This window comes from Stylophora pistillata, chromosome 1 (genome assembly GCF_964205215.1).
Source record: "Stylophora pistillata chromosome 1, jaStyPist1.2, whole genome shotgun sequence".
Lineage (NCBI taxonomy): Eukaryota > Metazoa > Cnidaria > Anthozoa > Scleractinia > Pocilloporidae > Stylophora > Stylophora pistillata.
The window spans coordinates 7,682,501-7,704,604 of record NC_142519.1 but is presented as its reverse complement, the minus strand read 5'-3'; positions in this window follow the sequence as shown (position 1 = coordinate 7,704,604).

The window sequence follows — 22,104 nt, the reverse complement described above, 5'->3', positions numbered from 1 at the left end:
AACGAGGTGTTTGGGACTATTTTACTGATGGAAATGACGAACCAAAGTTGACTGTTTGCACGAATCTTTATTCTTGAAAGGCAATCGACCACGAACCACAATCAATGACGAAAATAACGATTATTCTCACAGTTAATCAATCTATCGAACGATCGATCTTAAAATATCGGTCCTGTTTGTGCTAGAGGTCGAGAAAACGAAAGGGTGGAAGTTTACCAAGACTCTTCAAAACTTACGAAGAACTGTTTAAAGAGACGCTAAACTTGCCTTTTGTATGCGCGTGGTGACGCTGAAAGGTCCGATTACAAAATCAATAGAAATACAGAAAAACGGATAAGCATTGTAACTATGTGGCTATCTAACATCATTCTGAAATTAGTAAACTAATAAATAATCAATCAAAAAACGAGCCTTCTGGCTAATGTCCTTAATACTCTCGGATATCCGGTGATAAAAATTCACATGATTGAAGGAAAATTGCGTGCACAGATATAGGTGACCTTCCAACTTCAAAGAGACGTAAAAGTAAAGCGGATGTTGATACTGAAAGAAAAGACAAATTAAACTTTCGCTAACCTCTTTGTTAGATAGATATTTTACATCCCTCACAGATGTCTGTTGAATGATAAGAAATAAGTAAAAAAATAAAAGTAACAACAAAAAAAACTAGCGAAACAAAACAAACAAGCAAACAAATATCAAAGGGGCATTGAATCGAAGGAAACCAACTGTCCGATTTTTGGGGGGAAAAAGAGAGAAAACTTATTTTAAACCTTTAGATAACCTCCACGTTCGAAAGAGATATCATGCAAATTTCCTTCGATAGGAAATAAAAACAAAACAAAACGAACCAGGACATGATAGGTGAACATAAATTAAAGGAACGTTGCGTGCGAAGGAAAGTGAGCTTCCGACTTTTGGGGAGAAGAAACGTGACGCAATTTTTCTTATCGGGATAATACAGCAGGCGATGAAATCCTCACTTTTGCACGAAAAAATGTACTAGAGTACATAGAGTTCTAAGTAATCATTAAACTTTGGTTCTTATTTTTAGTCTCGTTCTTGTCTTTACATGTTTCTAGTTAACGTACAAAAACAAGCTTGCCGAGGAAGCGTAACTTACCGTTGATAAGCACACACTATGTACACTAGACAACATCCATTTGCTTCTTTTTACACCAAAAATGTTACCACATTCGTCGCGTGGCCCAACGCAGAATAGACCTCCTTATGAGTTCAATATCAATATTTTCGAGAGGAAAATTTGAAATCAACTCGAATTACTTCTATTCGAAAAACTGGACACTTGGCAATGTAGTAATTGCAAATGTAAGGGCTCTGTGTGCGGAGAGATATACCAACACCAAACTTCAAAGGGTAACCAGATGGGGATGATTGGAGGAAATCTTTACATTTTACATTTTACATCGAGGTTTAAGTAGACGTCGCTTTGTTGTGCGGGAGGTCGAGGGTTCAAGCTCCCGCTGGACCAATATTCAGGGTCTTAAAATAACTGAGGAGAATGTGCTACCTTTCTATAATATCAAGAAATGGATAGATATTCTAGTCTTTTCGAATAAGGACGAATAAACCGTAGGTCCCGTCTCCTGCAGGGTAAGCGGTAGGAGACGTTAATTTCCCACGCACGAGATTACTATGTGGTGGATGTTCTCCCCTGGGATGGGATGGGTGGGAAGATAGCAGGTCCACATCAGCAAAATAGCTGCCATAAAACTGAGCCTGCTCAAACAGATAAAGATGAGGTGAGACGAGAGATGAGATGCTGTGCCCTCTATATTTGAGTATGCTTTACAATCAAATACAAAGAGACCCCGATTGTCAAGCGAAAATCGTCGCGATCTACGAATGCATCAAGAGGTTATTAGTTTAATTTTTGGTTTTGATTATTGCCATTTATGAGATGATTTCTTCAACCCAATATGTCACAATTCCTCGCTTTCTGTGAATAAGAAACGACCGTAATCCCACTCAAATAATTATATTGAGGGGCTTTGACCAATGTCTGAGCATTTCCCCGCACCGAAATTACAAATCGAGGTAGAAAATATTTATCTTGCTGCACGCATCTTCATAAGTAATTGTACTTCCGGGACGCTAAAAATTCGCCATTTTTGACTATAAAACGGGCTTACTTTTTGTCCTTTCTGCATGAGAGGCTAGATATATGAATGTACGTTAGTGTTCCTGAAGGAATAAAGTTTTCATAACAACCTAAGTATACTGTCATTGTGTAGTATTAGGCTGTCGTGGAATTACTGGCCGCTAAAAACGATCAGAAGGTTTGCACAGAAGGAGTAGTAAGTAATGAAGAAGTTGCTGTTTCTGACAATTCAGAAGTCTTTCTCTTCGAATCCAACGAAGTGCGAGTGTTGGAATCGCTGTCTTCAACCTCTTACCCTCAATTGTACGACAATCCAAATGGCAGAGTTTGAAGATGCAGCCATGACTACTAGAGTTAGCACTAAGTCTCCCCCTCCGACCTAGGCAAATGCAACTAAAAAAGTTTTCCTAGCGACAGATGAAAGTACAACTGGCCGAAGCCACAGTCGCGGCTTCTTAGGGGTATTCCTTCAACGCGGCTGCGAGTTGATGCAGATTCCCATCTTTCTTTTCACTGTCATTCTACTCGAATTTTTATGATTGTTATAAATAAATATATCCCCCCCCCCGAAAATCTGTCATTATTGTGCTAAAGATTATAACCACCAGATAGTGTCTTCGTCTAGAGAAACTCTTAACAACGATCGGGTCAAGCACTGTCTGCATATTGAATCGTGATTGCTTTGCGTGCAAATATAATGCAATAAAAAAAAATTGCATCTGAGTAAATATGAACAAAGTCGATCAAATGTGGTATTTATTCCTAATCTACTGCGATTTTGCTACGGATGTAATTCCGTTTTTTCGTGCAGTGGCAACCTCTTTTAAGAACATACTCTGTGGAGGAAGCGATTTTGTCTTCATAAATTCCAGGATAATTCGGCTAGATGTATGGGAGTCCTCTATGCCACTGGCGGCTTCTTTGCGGTATTCCTTCAACTCGGCTGCGAGTTGATGCAGATTCCCGTCTTTCTTATCACTGACATTTTTTACTCGAATTTTTATGATTATTACAAATAAATCTGTCCTCCCCGAAACGCTGTCAAGTTTGTGTGACAGATTTTAACCATCAGATCGTGTCTTCGGCTAGAGAAACTCTTACTGAAGAAACGATCGGGTCAAGTACTCTCTGCATATTGAATCGTAATTACCTCGCGTCACACACAAAAGCACGTGTCAAAACATCTTGTGATTCCCGGCTGTGAGAGCAAAGCGCGTTGCTCCTTCTTGATTATCATGGGGGACAACTGCGATTTGAAACATACAACTTTGAAACAGGAAGAACATGACGTAACCTACCCTACCATTATCACAAATTCGCAAATCCGTTGTGCCTTTGCTCAGTCATCACCTGTGTCAAATTTCACTTGCGTAGAATTCTATCTCTTTGACCACATGATAATGAGATGGAAAATAGAGAGTTGTCTTAAAACGTTGTTTAAACGTGATTTTTCGTAAAGCTGATAGAACCAACAAAGTCGATGGTAGGGGTCGGTAGCTGCCTCTTCAATAATTTCCGTTAAATCAGGTCATGATCCACGCAGGCTGTCAATATGATCAACACGATGGATTTTATAGAAATATATTTTTCGACATGTCACGAGCGTGGGATAAAGAAAAAAATCTGAGTCATCGCGAGGAATCGAACCTCAGACCTTTGCATTCCGCGCTCCCGTGCCCTACCACCGAGACTATGGTGAGCAAGACCCATTACGAAGTTCATATTTGACATGTGTCAAAAAGTTATGCTCAAGAACACAACTCATTGTTCGGGCAGGTCTCGAACCTTCTCGACGTAAAGTCCAGTGCGCCGACCATCAGGCTACTGCGCCTCCCACGAATAGCTCCTGACTATCTTTTCAGTTAATCCTTACTTTGTATCAAGTAATCTGAAGAAACCATTAAGGAAACCATTAAGAATCCATGAAAATCAAGATTCAGATTTCCCGGTAAACTTGAACATCAGTCCAATATGCGTACACCGTCGTAGACCAACTTCCGAACTCAAGAATTCTTTTGGCATCTTTCTCAATCTAACACACGGATCGAGGTAAACTAACCCTATCTATAAATTACTTCATGGGTTTTGTAAAGCAGCTAAGGTCTATAACGTCCCTGAAAGACAAACTCAACGTAAACGGCAGCGGCAACGTTAAAGGTAACTGCAACGGCAACAGCAATGGCAGTGGCAGCGGCAACATGAGCGGCAGAGCCAGCGACCTCCACAGCAATAGCATTAAAATAACTTAACTGAGCTTTTTCTAGTATTTATTATCTAATTGTGCTTTGTAGAGTACAAATAACATCCAAAACGAGTACAAATCTGGCGCTATTTGTACTCTAGGGAACCGGTTAGACAGATTATTCGCATCGCGCAATCGATGAATTGGACTGATTTTAGGAAAAAAAAATGGCGAACTTTAAATTTAAATATTTATCCAAGTTCATTAGATAAATCTAACAAAGGAAAGCAGATAGACGATTTCATCATTTGCTGAAGAAAATAGAAACAGCATCAATTCCGTTCCGCTTCGCATACTTCCGTCACGCACTCTCGTAATAAATTTCCACAAAATTCGCCCGCACTGAAATGACAATTTGGCGTAAATGATAATAACTCTCTTATTAAACGTTTTGTTGTGTAGTATCGCTGAGTATTTTTAGGAGTTGTTTGTATTTTGACGAGCCCTACGGGCTCGTCAAAATACGGCACAATTCCTAAAAGTATGTATGTATATATGTATGTAAATGTTTAGCGATACTCCACAACAAAACGTTTAATGAAATATATGTATTCGAACTTTAGTTTGTGGACAATATAGATAATATTCAGTGATGTATGTCGTAAAGCGTTAACCGTCTCAAAACTGATTTCCATGCTTAATATGTTTTTTTTTTAAATTTAAATAAATAAGTGCGCGTGTTGAGTTCATAAATGTAAACTATTAAATAAATAGTTTCGCGCGTATTGAATCCGATTGTTTGTTCAAAGAGGGCTTCATCTTCTTTATGAAAAGCATTTCATGAACTAAACAGTCTAGTTTCCCCTGTGCACTTTTTAAGTACGTTGAAATGCTTGGTCAGGTTGCCGATGGTTTGTAGGCCGTGGTCGTTCTTTAGATGTTTGCCGATGGCCGAATTACGGTGCTCATCAATACGTTGATGTAAATGCCGGATGGTGTACCCGACGTACTCTGCATCGCACAGATCACATTTATAATTATATACAACGCATTGTTGGCTAACTATAAGAGGTTTAGGCTCACGCATTCTAAGATCTTCACAGACTTTGCGACTCTTGAACACGGGTTGAAGGATGTGATCGATTTTGTTGCTTAGATCTGATTGTTGCCTTTTCACTGCGTCAGTTTCGAAGGCTGTCACAGCCGGGAAGTGGGCTGTGGGGGTGGGCTCCCACAGCCTCTCGAAGTGCTTCCCACGGCGTACGTCTCAAATAGCCTCTGACAGTCAAAGTCCAACTCCTGGCCTACACGCGGCGAAACTGGCACTACTGACAGGAGAAGGGGCGAAGGCGAGTCACTGGCGCCTCATAACCAGTTGCCCAGGGTAGATGGGGCTCTTTAGCCGCGGTGAGGGCAACCCATCTAGGGGAGGGAAAACCCTGATATCAAACCACCGCTGCATTGAAGCTATACCTGATCGCAGGAAAGGCTTCAGGAGTAAACCTCGAGGTTAAATCCGGTGTGGAGCCCCTAAGGCGAAAGGCAGATGCACAGTACTACCTTCCGGCGGCTCGTGCAGTAAAACTGGCCCCAAATTGTAAAGGTTCATCCTTTCCCTTGGTCTCAGCCAGCGGAACCGAGTGGGGGACACTGAGGTGTCTCCATATTAACCCAGCGTCTCCATATTAACCCACACAGGCCTTCAGCGCAAACTGGAGAGGTCACTCCAGCGGTTTTTCAAGATTCCGGCACAACACGGGATGAGGCAGTTCACCGGTTCTAAGCTTCTGACCGATTGGCGTAGGTTGGAGCGCCAGGGGCCTCATCCGACGGTGGGAGAAGCCCTCGTAGCTTCATCGGGTAGCTACTGCCCGCCTCAAACTGGGCAGCCCCCAGCCAGTAAAGTGCTGCCCCGCCATAGCTTGCCTGCTCTACTGGGTGCGCAGGGCTTAGGGGACCTCCCCGACAAGCGAGTCACAACTTTGCACCAGGCAGTCACAAAAAGAAAACATTAAAGAAGACTCCAGCTCTTCGTATCGCAAGCTGGAACGTTCGCACTATGTGCCCTGGTCTCTCTGCTGATCTTCAACAGATACCGACTCCCGCAAGACCGCCATCATCAACAAGGAACTGACACAGCTTAACATCGACGTTGCCTGTCTCCAGGAGACTCGGCTGGCCGACAGCGGCTCTCTAAGAGAATCAGACTACACCTTATTTTGGCAAGGCTTGTCCCAGGACGAGCCGAGGCAGCATGGAGTAGGTTTTGCTGTGAGGAACTCGCTGCTCGCCACCACAGAAGCGCCGACCGGAGGCAGCGAAAGAATCCTAGTCTTCCACATGAAGACATCTACAGGGCTTGTCAACTTCCTGTCTGTTTAGGCCCCGACCCTCACATCCAGCACAGAGGCCAAAGATCAGTTTTACGAAGCCCTGGAGGAAACAGTGTTTCAAACACCCCGCTCCGAAAGCGTATGCCTGCTAGGCGACTTCAACGCATGCGTTGGATCCGACTGGCAAGCATGGCCCGCCTGTCTCAGCCATTTCGGTGTTGGCAAGTTAAAGGAGAATAGGCAGAGACTGTTGGAACTCTGCTGCCACCATGGCCTCTGCATCACCAACAGCTACTTCAAGTGCAAGGAGCTGCAGAAAGTGTCTTGGAGACATCCCCGGTCCCACCACTGGCACCAGCTTGACCTTGTCATAACCAGGACAGCAGACCTCAGCACCGTCCTCCACACGCGAAGCTACCACAGCGCAGACTGTGAAACAGATCACTCCCATGATGCTGCCCTGGCATCTCACAGCGAGGCAGGCCTCCAACGCTTGGTTGATAAGCTTTCTCACGCCTGCAAAGAGTTCGGCCTTACCATCAGCCTAAAGAAGACCAACATCCTTGCCCAAGTTGCACTGACACCTCCCGTCAATACAATCGACAATACTGAACTGGAGGTGGTGGACTCTTTTACAACGACCTGCTGAGCGAGAGGACCAAGCTGCAAATCTACCAATCTTGTGTCCTTTCCACACTCCTCTATGGTAGCGAGTCATGGCCCACATACGCCAGACAAGAGAAGCGGCTCAACGGGTTTCACCTCCGCTGCCTTCGGCGTCTCCTCCAGATCAAATGGCAGGACAGAGTCCCCAACGCCAAGGTCCTTGGGCGAGCCGACATGCCTAGCATCCCTACACTACTCATCCAAAGACACCTACGATGGCTTGGCCATGTACACCGTATGGACTCCGGTCGCTTGCCAAGACAAGTCCTCTATGGGGAACTGCGGGAGGGCGTCCGACGCACGGGCCGACCACTCCTTCGCCTCAAGAATGTTTGCAAGCGCGACCTGCAACTCACTGAAGTCAACCCCAACACCTGGGAGATCCTTGCGCCAGACCGGAACGCCTGGCGTCGCGGTGTGAAGGACGGAGCTCACAGGGCTGAGATGAAGGCCAGATCCGAGGCGACTATCAAGAGGGGGACGAGAAAGAAACGTCGAGGATCAGTTCAAGAGGCCACTAACTACATCTGTACCAGCTGCAACAAAGATTGCCACTCAAAAATCGGGCTTTTGAGCCACTCAAGAGCCCGCCAACACTGATGCGCTGACCATCGCCTCTCCGAGACGAGGATGCCGTATTACTGAGTCAGCTGACTTTTGATCTTTAAAAGGCAAAACCACTCGGTGAACAGCATTTTCGTTGATGGATAATTGAGCTTGCACTCCAGGGTTTTCCGACCTAACTGAGGTGACAAATTGAGAGATGGTGGAATTGATTAGGTGGTCGGGATACTTGAGGTTTGTAAACATCATCTTTAGATGATCACATAAATAAATAAATATATATATAAATAATTACAAAATTATATGATAGAAATAGCAGGATATATTAAAAATATTCAGAACGATAAAATTAATTTATAAAAAATTAAAATTAGATAATGTGCTATTGCTTAATATTGTTTCAAAGTTGTCCAGGTTTCAATATGAGCTTATAAAATGCTTTTTCAAAGCTGTTTTAATAGTTTTATACTAGGTTTATTTTTGATATCATGGGGAAGGCTGTTCCATAACTTAACTGCGTCAACACTGAATGCCTTGCCACCATCGTTATTTCTTAGGTATTTGGGACACACTAAATTTAAATTGCCATGTCTAGTAGACCTATTGTGTACAGAAGTGTTCGTCTTGAGCAAGTCTCTGATGTAAATCGGAACATCGCCTTTAAGGCTCTTAAAAATCATTGTACACTTATTTAGTTTGATTTCATCAAAAAAAGGCAACCAGCCTAGTTTACTAAAGTTTACAACACTTCTAGAATAAGAGTCCACTCCAAGAATTACTCGGGCAGCCCTTTTCTGTAACCTTAGGAGACAGTGGAGTTCTTTAGCGTCGCAGATATTCCAAACCATGCTCCCGCACATAAGGACGGGTTTAATCAAGGCGTTATAGTATAAGAGTCTTTCTTTTATTGGAAGGTATCTCTTTATCTTTTTCAATAAACCAATACGCTGAGAAAGCTTGGCCTTTAGGCTAGAAATGTGGTCACTAAATGTAAGATCTTGATCGAGTGTTACACCAAGCAATTTATAAGAAGTTACTTGATGTATTTCGGCCCCATCAAGGGTCACTGACAGGTGATTGCCATCAGCTAATGATGAATGTAGCTTCTTTCCGGTGATAAGTAATGCGTTGGTTTTAACGGCGTTTAGGACCATCCCATTTTCGCTAGACCATTTACTTAATTTATCCATGTATTCTTGAAGACGTCGTTCCAATTCCAAAGGTGCATTACCGATATTAGCGCTGGCTTTAAATGTGGTGTCATCCGCGTAAGCATGAATAGTTGAGTCCGATCCAACAGCTTGGGGAAGATTATTGACGAAAATTAAAAACAGTAGAGGTCCTAATATGCTACCTTGAGGAACTCCATTGGTTAGCGTAAGTTGTGACGAAGTCGAGTTATTTACAGTAACACACTGTTTGCGATTGAGTAGATAGCTCTGCAATAGCTTTACAACTTTATCTGGAAATCCATATGATCTTAACTTTACCAGGAGAATGTCATGATTGATCAAGTCGAATGCCTTGCTATAGTCCACAAAAACTAAGCCGCTGACGTTGTTCTTATCAAGGTCAAGAAGGACTTGGTCCAGAAGAAACAACAAAGCAGTATCCGTGGAGTGGTTTTTACGGAACCCTGATTGGAAGCGGTATAAAAGTGAATTTTCTGTTAAGTAGGTGTTCACAGCATTGAAGATGTGACTTTCAAAGACTTTACAAAGAATAGGCAAAATACTAATAGGACGATAGTTTTGAATATCTTGCTTGTTTCCTTGATTCTTGAATAGAGGTTTAACCTTTGCTATTTTCCATTGTGAGGGAAATGTACAAGTTTCAATACAGTGATTTATAATTTTAGCTATGGAGCATGATATTTCAGGAGCTGCAATCCTTAGAACTCTGGCACCAAGCCCATCGATTCCCGTGGCTTTGTGTATAGGTATACTTAGAAGATAATCGTTAACCTCACTAGGAGTTATTTGCGGAATAAGATTCTCAATTTGACTGTTAGATTTGTCTGGTGGACCAGAAAGAGCATCATAATGAAGTACAGGTGCCGCCTTTGTGAGACGTTTATATACATCAACGAAGAAGCAGTTAAAGCGTTCAGCGATTGAATGGTCATCCTTTATCAAGTTGTTATTTTCGTCAGCAATAGGGACGGAGTCGTCGTTATTCTTTGTATCTTTAGATAGGTCTTTAATTAAAGACCAAAGTTTCTTTGGAAATTTTTGATTTTTACTGAACTGAGTTTTAAAGTACTGTTCCTTCACATTTCTTAGTTTCCTCGTCACTTTGTTTTTAACCAGTTTAAAAGCAGACCAATCTTGCTCATTTTGTGTTCTCCTGGCCCTCTTTAGAAGATTATCGCGTTTATTTATTTCGTTGTATAGATCTTTAGTGAACCATTTCGGCTGATTGATTTTCTTCACACTCTTAGACTTTAAAGGTGCGTGATTATCTAGAATGTCATTAAAGATTTTGTACCAAGATTCAACAATGTCATCGGCGGCATCTCGAAACAAAGGAGATATCCCAAGGGGCTTCTCTTAAGTCTCGCAGAAAGCACTCTTTGTTGATTTTGTCGCTATTTCTGTATTTGATTTTGGAATGTTGTTTACGTTGTGCATCCATGGTTTTGTAGCACCTCAAGATGGTGACCGGAAGGTGATCGGAAAGTCCAGATTTACCTATGGATACTTCTCTAATTCTAGCAGGATGACTAGAATACATATGGTCTAAGCACGCATCAGAGGCAGGTCTTGTTACCCCATTTACCATCTGCGTTAATCCAAGACTGTTCAGTGCCTTTGCGAGACAATGTTTTGAATAACATTTGAAATCAATATAATCCAAATTGAAGTCTCCCAGAATAATCAATTCATTGTTTTGGAGATGGGCATTTTCAATATTTTTACCCAAGCTCTCATTATAATCTTTGTTTGCTGAAGGTGGACGGTAAACACCAGATATCAAAATCGGTCTCTTTGATTTATGAGGACAAATTTGAAGCCAGAGAATTTCAAGATCATCCAGTTCCAAATCTCTTCGACGTAAAGCCATAACTCTCTCATTTACATACGCAATCATGCCGCCACCTTTCTTCCCGATTCGATCCTTTCTGTGTAATGTGTAGCCGGGTATCATGTAATAGCTGTCTGGAATTTTACTTGATCCGAACGTCTCAGTGAGAATTAAGACGTCGAGTTTGGCAGCACTGTTGTTGTTCGAGGTGAGCATTAGCGATAGTTCTTCCAATTTGGTGTTCAGTCAGTCGTTGGATGTTCCAGTGGCAGACTGATAAACCTCTGAAGCCTACAGGAGGTTGAAGATTATTAGGTCCTGGATTGACGGCAATATCGAAAATAGAAGAATACACAGACAAAATTGGCCAAGCTTGACGAACCGCAACAACGCGTGGAGCTTCAAATTCAATTCGCAAGGTGTGCATTTCGAAGGCTTTGACTTACAGTTGAACGTAGGGCAGTTATTTCCTTCCCAATGAAGAGTCTGACTGTAGAGCGATCGAATTCAGGTGTAACTGAAGTAAATTGGCTAAGTAAAACGCTGAAAATAGTCAATAGAAGCACGACTGCAAAAACATGTCTGCACGCCATTACTAATTTATGCACCTCACTAGGAGTTATTTGCACCTAACACCTAATAAATGTAGCGATTTTGTGACCTTAAGTTAGAATGGAATAGAGGAGATAAATTCTAAATAGGAACGTGTAATGTTGAATTGTCGAAATAAAGCCTGAATCAAGTGAAAGTATACAGTTCAAAATTAGTGAGCCAACGTTTGCGGGAATTTTTCAGCAACGCAAGTGAGAAATTCTGCGAAAATGTGCTATTCTGAAACTTATGCTTTTAAAAATTGTGACGCGAAAACAAAATAATGCAATGTAATTAACCAATAGATGTCATATTTCCAAACGTCTCTTCACTGATAGATCACAGATGACGATAGATCTGGTAAGAACAAAAAAGTGTCACACTAGCGAAGCTGAGTCACTCATGTTCATATCAAACTTTAAATGCTGCATTTCCCGATGTCATTCACAACTATTTCCTTTCTCTTTCCTTACATATGATGCCTTTTCCCTACATATGATACCCATAAGCCTCGTTGTCTACACAACTGACATTCGTAGAGGACTCTCCAACTTGTCGAGAAGGACTGTCCTTTCTCCAGCCTGTGAAAGACAGAAATATGTAAAATGGAAATGTATGCAATCATTAAAGAAATCGAAACACCCAGCTAACTTAACCGTGGTGATTTCTACTTCGACCCAGGTTGTTACTGATATTCTTACAAACTGATGTTAGCGCCCAACATTGGACAATCGAACATGAGCACGAGCCAACCCCTGATAGTGATCAGCATGTAATTTCTCCTCACAATCATAATCTTGAATCATTCATTAACATCATAAAAATAAAGAAAGTGATCTCCAACCTCAGAAGCTTTGATTCTTAAAATAATATTCCTTTTCAGTGCCATGGGAAATGTTATGATTGGGTGTAAAGGGTCAAGCACAAGAGGTAAGGGAGTCAACGAAAGTTGCACTACTTTCTTCAAAATTGTTGCAGACAGTGTGCAGTGTTATAGATGTTGATGACACTTGAAGTATATGGGAATATTAATGATGTCAAATAGACATCTCAAACGATTTTCCCCCCACAACGTCTGGTAACGAAGGACATTTAAGACATTAACATCATCGATTCAATCTGGTGCATTATATGTACGGAGCCCTCCGTGCTTATTTTTGAACCCCTTGAAAATAGACGCAATTGAACTGTAAATGAATAAAGGCTGATAGTTTCGAAAGAAACTGTTTGGGGCTGCGTCGGTGAGAGTAATGAAATAATTTGGATATATCAACAAAGTTGAAATGGTAAATTGGCCACCGTAACGATTACAAAAGCTGACGTTTCGAGCGTTAGCCCTTCGTCGGAGCGAAAGAGGAATTGTGGGTTGTGTGTGCTTTTAAAGGCAGAAAATGGAGCTACGTTATTGGTGGGAACATGGCAACGAGAAACACATGAGTAAATTAGTGGAATGAAAAGCGTTCGTTGATCCCTGTGGGATTTAGACTGCCGGTTTGAAAGATGAGCTTTTGTTCAAGATTTTTACGGCTTTCCGTGCTACCTAAGTGTAAGGAAAGACCACAAATTGCCATATGTTGCTTAGAATGATTAGGTAAATTAAAATGTCTAGCGACTGGTTCCGATGTGTCCTTGTCATTCCTTTCCACGCCTCGAAGGTGTTCTCGGAATCGGTCACCGAGTCACGAGCGCATTTAAAAGTGCCTGGTTGGTCAATGATGACCAACTAGGCACTTTTAAATGCGCTCGTGCACGATGCAAAACGTGTCCTTTCATTCACAACACTGATAAAATATCGGGACCTAAACGATCCATTAAGATCACCGATCACTTCACGTGCACCTCCGCCAATGTAATCTATTGCATAACTTGCAATTATTGCAAAAAGATATACATCGGCGAAACAGGCAGAAGACTAGGTGACCGATTCCGAGAACACCTTCGAGACGTGGAAAGGAATGACAAGGACACATCGAAACCAGTCGCTAGACATTTTAGTTTACCTAATCATTCTAAGCAACATATGGCAATCTGCGGTATTTCCTTACACTTAAGTAGCACGGAAAGCCGTAAAAATCTTGAAAAAAAGCTCATCTTTCAAACCGGCAGTCTAAATCCCACAGGGAACAACGAACGCTTTTCATTCCACTAATCTGTTCATATTTTTCTCGTTGCCATGTTCCCACCAATAACGTAGCTCCATTTTCTACCTTTAAAACTACTATTATTTCGGTGGCCAATTTACCATTTCAACTTTGTTGATATATCCAAATTATTCAGTTACCCCCACCGACGCAGCCCCAAACAGTTTCTTTCGAAACTATCAGCCTCTATTATTGCTGACCACCCAGTTTCCTTGGCTAATAGATTAACAGAATATTTTACATCTGTTGGAAGATCAGCAGCTCAGGAAGCTTACGATCTTGCTTGTGTACATAATTATCATATCAATCCTGCTATGCTAACCCTCTTTCCAACGCCTGATGATTGCCCCGACTTATTTCGATTTCACCCCGTAATGGAAAAGGATATTGAAGGTGTAATTAAGGGCTTCTCTTCCAACAAAGTACCAGGTAGTGACAAGATTACTACCCGCGTCCTCAAGGCCTGTTTGCCAGTCATAGTATCAATTATTACAAGCATTATGAATAACTCATTTAGATCTAACTGTTTCCCGAAAGTATGGAAAATGGCTGAGGTAACTCCTGTGTTAAAGTCTGGCAACCCCGAAGATCCCTGTAATCATCGGCCCATCTCATTACTGCCAATACTATCTAAGGTGTCTGAGAGATTAGCTTACCGTCAGTTCGTTAACTACATAACCACCAACAAGAGGCTATCTAAAATCAGAGCGGTAATCGAAAATATCACTCGACGGAAACTGCTCTCTTACACGTAACAGATGATTTTCTCATGGCTATTGATAAGAGTGAAGTGTCCGTTGTCGTGCTACTAGACATGTCTAAGGCATTCGACAGCATCAGACATGATATTCTCCTTCAGAAGTTACATAGTATAGGTGTTGCCTCTTCGAGCTTGGAGTGGTTTCATAATTACCTGTCTGGTCGTAGCCAGAGAGTGCGCATTGGGGATGCTATCTCAGACCCGCTCCCTCTTAAATACGGAGTTCCTCAGGGTTCTATCTTGGGGCCCGTGTTATTTACCATCTATGTAAATGATCTCTTGTCCGTTCCAACCTACTGCAAGTCTGTGTGCTACGTCGATGACTGAAAATTGAACCTATCCTTACGCTCAACTGACATCGCTCGCGTATTTGGCTATCTAAACGAAGACTTGAGTGAAATCTGCCGATGGTGCTGTCAGAGTTCCCTTCTAATAAACCCAGCTAAAACTAAGGTCTTACTAGTTGGTGTTCCTCAACTACTGCGGAAATTGCCTCCAACGTCAATTTCACTCTTGGGAAAGAAAATAACACCAGTCCCTGTGGCAAAGGACCTTGGAGTCTACATCGACCAGTCCTTAACATTTAACGATCATATTGTTAAAACTACTTCTAACTGTATTTTCAAACTAGTACAGATCAGCAGGATCAAACACCTTTTGGACAGGAAAACTCTCTTACTTTTGATGAACGCTTTTGTTTTTAGTACAATATATTATTGGTCAACTGTATGGGCCAAGACATGTCAAAGAAATATAAAGAAGCTTCAGCTAGTGCAAAACTTCGCTGCCCGTATTGTATTAGGTCTTAAGAAATTTGACCACATCTCCCAAGGCATAAAATATCTTAATTGGCTCACTGTTAAGGAGAGACTTTATTTCAACGATGCTGTAATGGTATTTAAATGTGTAAATAATTTTGTTCCTGAATATCTGGCTAACACGTTTGTCCCACGATCTCGTATTCACAGTAGGGTAACAAGATCAGGTAATCTGCTCCACATCCCATGATGCCTCTTGTCCTCTTGGCAACGTGCACTCGCGTATCGTGGATGCAAATTGTGGAATAACCTCCCAAAGGACTTAAAAGCAAGTGAGAATGTAAACGCCTTTGAGCACTCCGCCTACTAAATGCGCTCCTTAGTGGAAATGTTGCGCAAAGATGAATAGTTTCTATCTTCTATTCTTGTGTAATTTTTGTATTAGTTCACTAGTGTTTTTAACGTGTACTGGCCTTTTGTATTTATATTGTTTATATTGTATTAGCTTTAGATTTACTTATATATATATATATATCTTTTTTTTTTTTATTAAACTTTCTTAGACTTTTTATTTATGTATATGTCTTTCTTAGCTCGAAGTTGTCCGTCCTCGTGCACTGCAATATTTTTCCTACCATTTATCGAGGTTTATACTGTGAATCCTTTTGGATCCTTCTGGCGCGGCGTCACTGTTGGCTCGAGGCCTTTTAACTTGTTATATATATATATATATATATATATATATATATATATATATATATGTATATAACAAGTTGAAAGTTATATATATATATATGTATATAACAAGTTGAAAGTTATATATATATATATGTATATAACAAGTTGAAAGTTATATATATAAAAGCTTTGCTTGTTATATATATATATATATATATGTATATAACAAGTTGAAAGTTATATATATATATGTATATAACAAGTTGAAAGTTATATATACAAAGCTTTGCTTTCATGTCCAAATTGAGCACTCTATCTGGGATGAGTCATTGCCGTTGCAATTGCGCATGCTCGCTAGTTTACTCTAGTTTGAGCACTCTGGCATGGCTTAGACGATACCACAAAGGTTGGGTCGTTTGGGGTGACCGTCTCGGTTCTCCCCCATCCTAGCATTAGCACTGCACTGATGAGACCCACGTCTCGCATGGTAAGTGTTGCTTCATACTCTTGTAGTTTGAAGTTGGTTCTGGTGTTTTTCGAGGTCTGAGTTGGATAAGTGAGTACCTGCCGGGAGGGAAAACTTGCGACTTTTTCCTCCCTGGCAGTGGTTGTTTTCTTTGGTTCCGTTTTGGTCGCCCATCCCTTTTTTTGATTTCTCGGTCGATCTGAACTTGCTTTCCTTTTTGCTTTTTCTCTGTTTCGGTTACCCATCCCTCTGACTTGTCTTTGGGTTGGGTCCGAGTTTCAGCATGGTCGTGTCCTTTAATAGGACCATCGACGTTGACTGTCAGGGGCTCCCTGAGGAGGTACTTTTCTCGGAAGCGGTTGGTTTGTTGCTGGGTTTTTTTGACCGTGAGTCTGACCATCGGGTGGCTGCGGTGCAGGCATGTCCTGGCCGTGTCGCGAGAGTCACTTTTGCTGAGAACGGCGATGCTGCTAAGTTATTTTTTGAGGAGCTAGGTGTCATCAAGTTGGGCGATGTAGAGTGTAGGGTGGTTAAACCCCCTCCTCCTCCTCCCCAGCTTACTACTGTTGTAGTCTCTTGGTTTCCCTTTGAGGGATCAAACGACGCCATCAGCACAGCTTTGTCCGCATATGGTACGGTCAAATCTGTTCGCAATCAGGTTTGGCCCGGAAGGCCTTCAGTGTCCACCGGGTCACGCATTGTCCAAATGGTTATTAGGAATGTCATTTCACCGTTTATTTCTATCCGTGGCGTCCGCTGTAAAATTTGGTATAGGGGGCAACCCCTCCAGTGTACTACTTGTCATAAAGTTGGTCATAAGTCGGCGGAGTGTCCCCTTAGGGGCAAATGCTTCCGATGCCGTCAAGGTGGACATCTAGCTCGGAACTGTCAGGCGACCGTGGGTGCTCAACCTGCTGTAGACACATCAGTAGAGATGGACATACCCTCGTCTGTAGCTCAAGAAAATGATGTGACAGCTGAGACAATTGCTCCCGTCCCTAATGACGTTGTTGCTGAGTCTGAAGAGTGCGATTATAACCTTGAGGCCAGCGAGGACCGTTTTCCAACCTGCACATCGGTTGACCAAGTACCATCAGACAATGTCTCCCGTAAACGCGCTGCTCCCCAGACTTCTCCGGTTTCAAAAGGAACTGTAAAGAAGCCTGCTACAACGGATACAACCCAGTCGATTTCCGTACCAGTCGCCTATAAGATAACCGCGCCACCCTCCGTTACGTCGGTCATTTCTTCCAAGTCCAGAAGTGAAATTCTCGAATTGCTATCCACACCTCCTGGCCTTTCAGGTGATAGAGTAGACCTCCTACGGTTAACATCACACCTTCAAGTTCCTCCTGGTTCAATTGCCTTTGTTCTCAACCCGCAAAATGGTCCTCCTAGACATGTGCTAAAGTACACTCCGAAGAAATAGTTTAATATTAGTTTAAAAATTTAAAACCTAAAAATGAAAACTAAAAAGTAGTTTAAGTTATTTAAGTTATCGAGTGTGTGTGTTCAATTTTTGGTGTGAGTGTGTTAATTTTTGTTGAGGTGGGGTTCGATTCCCCAGCGAGTTTGGTGTCTGGTGACCCTCGTTTCTGGTGGACCCCAACCCTAAGGCATTGCACGCAAGCCATGGGTGGGATTAGTCCTGTTGGTCGGCGGGCATTGCACACGCCCTTCATCGGGGGCCCGGCCGTCCACCTTAAACATAAAAAAAAAACTGCACTGATGAGGCCCAGAAGGCCGAAACAGTTATAAGCTTCTCGGCCTCTTGGGTAAGGTTAAAAGGCTTATGAAAAGTTTATTTTTCTTGCTTTTGCAGCAATTGGTCAACATGGACAGCCAGGAAAGTGAAAATATCAGCCAGTTTACTACCGATAACTCGACAGCGAATCCAGGAGACGTCGTAGACGCAAGCGTGGTAGAAGGTTCACAGTCCTGGGACGCAGACGTGGAAATCGAAATCCCTGAGGTACTGAAAAATCTGGAAAATAAGGGTGTGAAATTTAAGGCCGTGCCTTTTTTGAATGCTCCTAGTCAAAGTAAAATCACGAAGGATCGCTCTATTTATTTTAGCGTTGATACAATCGTCACATCGCAAATAATTCTCGAAGCTTTTGACGCGGCAGAAATCGATATTGACGCTATCACCGGAATCCAGAGAAAGGCGTCCAATAGATCTTGGATCGTGACTTTTAAGAGCCGTGCAGCTAAAGAAGCCGCTCTTGAAACACCTTTTGTCGTGATTGCCGGTCTCAAAGTGTTCTTGGGCGACTGCGAAAATCGTTTGGTCCTCGTCAAGATCCATGAAGCCCCCGCTGAACTACCCGACACTGCCGTGATTGGCCGACTCAGCCACTACGGTCGTGTCCTTTCATTTCGGCGCGACAAAATTGCACAACATATCGAGAATGGAGTAAGAACGGCTCGAATGGCGCTACATCGAACTATCCCTGCCAACATCAACATAGCTGGTGAACCTATTAAAATATGGTACCCAAATCAGCCAAAAGCTTGCCGGAATTGTGGAGCTACTGACCACATGGCCAAAGACTGCTCTGCAGTCCGTTGTTTTAATTGTGAATGCCCTGGGCATCGAGCTCAAGAATGTAAAGACTCGCCAAGATGTTCCGTTTGTTTAGCGGACAACCATTCCATGCCTCAATGCCCCTTCCTGCTCTTCAGCGCGAACGTCGATAGTGAGCCAACGCCACCTAAAACTGAAGAGGAAAAGAAACAAGAGCGAGCCCAGCGCGCCAAGGAAAGAGAAGAAAGGCAGAAAAAACTACAACAACAGAGAGAACAACAGCGACAACAAGAAGAACAACAGAAATTACTAGAAAAGCAGAAACAGCAAGAACAACAGAAACAACAAGATCAAGAGAAACAACGAGAACAACAACGCGACGAAGGTAGAAAAGAACGACCAAGAGAACGAAGAGACGAGCGAGGGAGGGACGATCGAGAAGAACGAAGAGATGACCGGAGAGACGACAGAAGAGAGAGAGATAGAAACGATCGAGATTATTATCGCGGCCGCGATGACCGCGATAGATCTTCCCGCCGTGACTACTCTGGCTCCGAAACTGATGATGATGGATGGGAGAAAGCTAAACCTAGGAGAAGGCGGTACAGATATTATTTTTTTATTTATATTCAATGAGTAAGCTTAAAATAATTTCTCTAAATGTGCGAGGACTCGGGTCCTCCAGTAAAAGTCGAAAAGTTATTCAAGAATTAAATTATTCAAACTGTGACATAATCCTTTTACAAGAAACACATGTCTCATGCAAAAAACAAGCGGAGGAATTCGAAATACTCTGGCGCGGCAAATGTCTGTGGTCCTTCGGGACTGGCAGGTCTGCCGGTGTTGCCATCCTCTTTTCTCTAAACTTCCCAGGCAAAATTATCCGTTTTTTGACCGATTCCGAAGGAAGAATATTGAGCTTACTCATTGACTACTATAATTCTAAACTAAATTTAGTAAACATTTACTCTCCCAATACTATTTCGGATCGTAAAAGTTTTTTCTCTTGTCTGCACAATTACTTTCTCCCCCAAGGGGATCTAGTGATCGGGGGAGACTTTAATTGTGTAGACAATGTCCTAGATAAATTAAATTGTTCCGCCATCCTATTGTCTGATCAAAAACTTCTCCGATCCCTTTGTGCTGACTTCTCACTTACAGACATTTGGCGCAAAAACAACCCGCGCAAAGTAACTTTCACCTGGTCTAACAAAGACCATACCCAGGCATCTAGAATTGACCGCTTTCTCGTCGCTAAAGGCTTAACCCTAGTAACGAAATGTAATATTCTTCCATGCGTATACGACCTATCCGATCATGACTTTGTAAAAATTGAACTAACGACTAACCCTTCTAATCACGGTCCTGGAATTTGGAAGTTCAACAGCTCTTTACACTCAGATGTAGAATTTAAAAACATTATGTCAAAATCGATTAACAACTTTAAGCTTAAAATCCCCGAATTCGCCTCCCTTCGCGAATGGTGGGATGCTCTAAAAATTGAAATCCGCAAAACAAGTATTTCATACTGTATCCGTAAACAGAGAACAGCAAATGCCAAAAGAATCCTAATTACTAAGCAATTAACCCATGCTAAAAACGCTTTACATTCTAATCGCTTAAATAACCCAGGTGTAATTAGCGATTTGGAAAGCCAATTGTCCTCTCTGATCTCGAAAGAAGCCGAAGGAGCTAAAGTCCGCTCCCGAGCACAATGGTTCGAAGAAGGTGAGAAACCAACACGCTATTTCTTCCGTCTGGAGAAAAAACGAGCTGACATGAATAGTTTTGAATCTTTTTTTGACGAGAACGGTGTTCTCAGAAATTCTCAAAATGATCTTGAAAGAATTTTAACCAATTTCTACAAGAATTTATTCACCCAAGATCCTCTTGATATGCGAATTCAAACTAAAATAATTGACGACCTCGAATTTTCACTGACTGATTATGAGCGCAATCTATGTGAAGGCCCTTTTTCTAATAAAGAATTATTTACTGCATTGGAAGGCCTTCAGACCGGCAAGTCACCCGGTTCTGATGGTCTCCCAACAGAATTTTACTCGTGTTTTTGGAACGATTTGAGCGAATCTCTCCTTTCTGTTTTGAACGAGGCCTTTCTTGCTGGCTCCCTCGCGGATAGCCAGTACGAGGGCCTCCTACGACTCATCCACAAAAAAGATGATCGACGCCTCGTAAAAAATTGGCGCCCAATTTCCTTGTTAAACACTGACTACAAGTTAGCATCTAAAATCATCACTGAACGATTGAAAAAAGTCATGAACTCCATCGTGCATTCAGACCAAACGTGCGGCGTGGTCGGCCGCACCATCTTCTCAAATTTGGCCTTACTTCGTGATGCCCTTGACATGATTGACAAAACTAATGAACCAGGTATTCTCATTTCCTTAGATCAAGAAAAAGCTTTTGACCGAGTTGACCACGAATTCATGATGAGAGTATTGCGTAAATTTGGTTTCGGCCCCTCCTTTTGTGGGTGGGTCGAACTATTTTATTCTAAAGCCTTCTCTAGAATCATTGTTAATGGCTCCCTGTCCCCCCCTGTCCACTTAAGAAGAGGGGTGAGACAAGGATGCCCATTATCTCCTCTCCTTTATGTGCTAGTTTCAGAAGTATTATCAACGCAAATCCGTAATTGTAAAGATATTGAAGGTTTCCTGCTCCCCGGAGCAGGGGGCCTTCAATATAAAATATCCCAGTACGCTGACGATGCTACTTGCATCTTAAAATCCGAAAGATCTCTTTCTTCACTTCTCCGAGTCGTATCAAAATTTGAACAAGGATCTGGCGCTAAACTGAACACGTCCAAATCTGAAGCAATGTGGTTAGGAAAATGGCGAACTAGAATTGAATCTCCCTATGGCCTCAAATGGGTCACTAAAATGAGAGTGCTTGGTGTTTACTTCTCAAACGGCCTCGTCAATGTCGACGACGACAATTGGCGGGCCAAATTAGACAAACTAAGTTCGGTTCTAAATCTTTGGAAACAAAGAGACCTGTCTTTTATCGGTAGGACCTTAATTGTAAATACTTTAGGCGCAAGCCGTTTATGGCACGTTGCTAAAGTCATCCCCCCACCCCGTTGGGTGCACGATAGCTTTAAGTCGATCATTTGGCCTTTTATCTGGAGAGGAAAAATGGAAAATGTTAGTCGCGATCGCTGTTGTGCGCCCCCATCATCTGGGGGCCTCAACGTCGTTAATTTTAAAGCTAAGTGCGCTAGCCTGCGCCTTTCTGTTTTTTCCAGTTTAAGAGATGACTTTGGCACATCCAA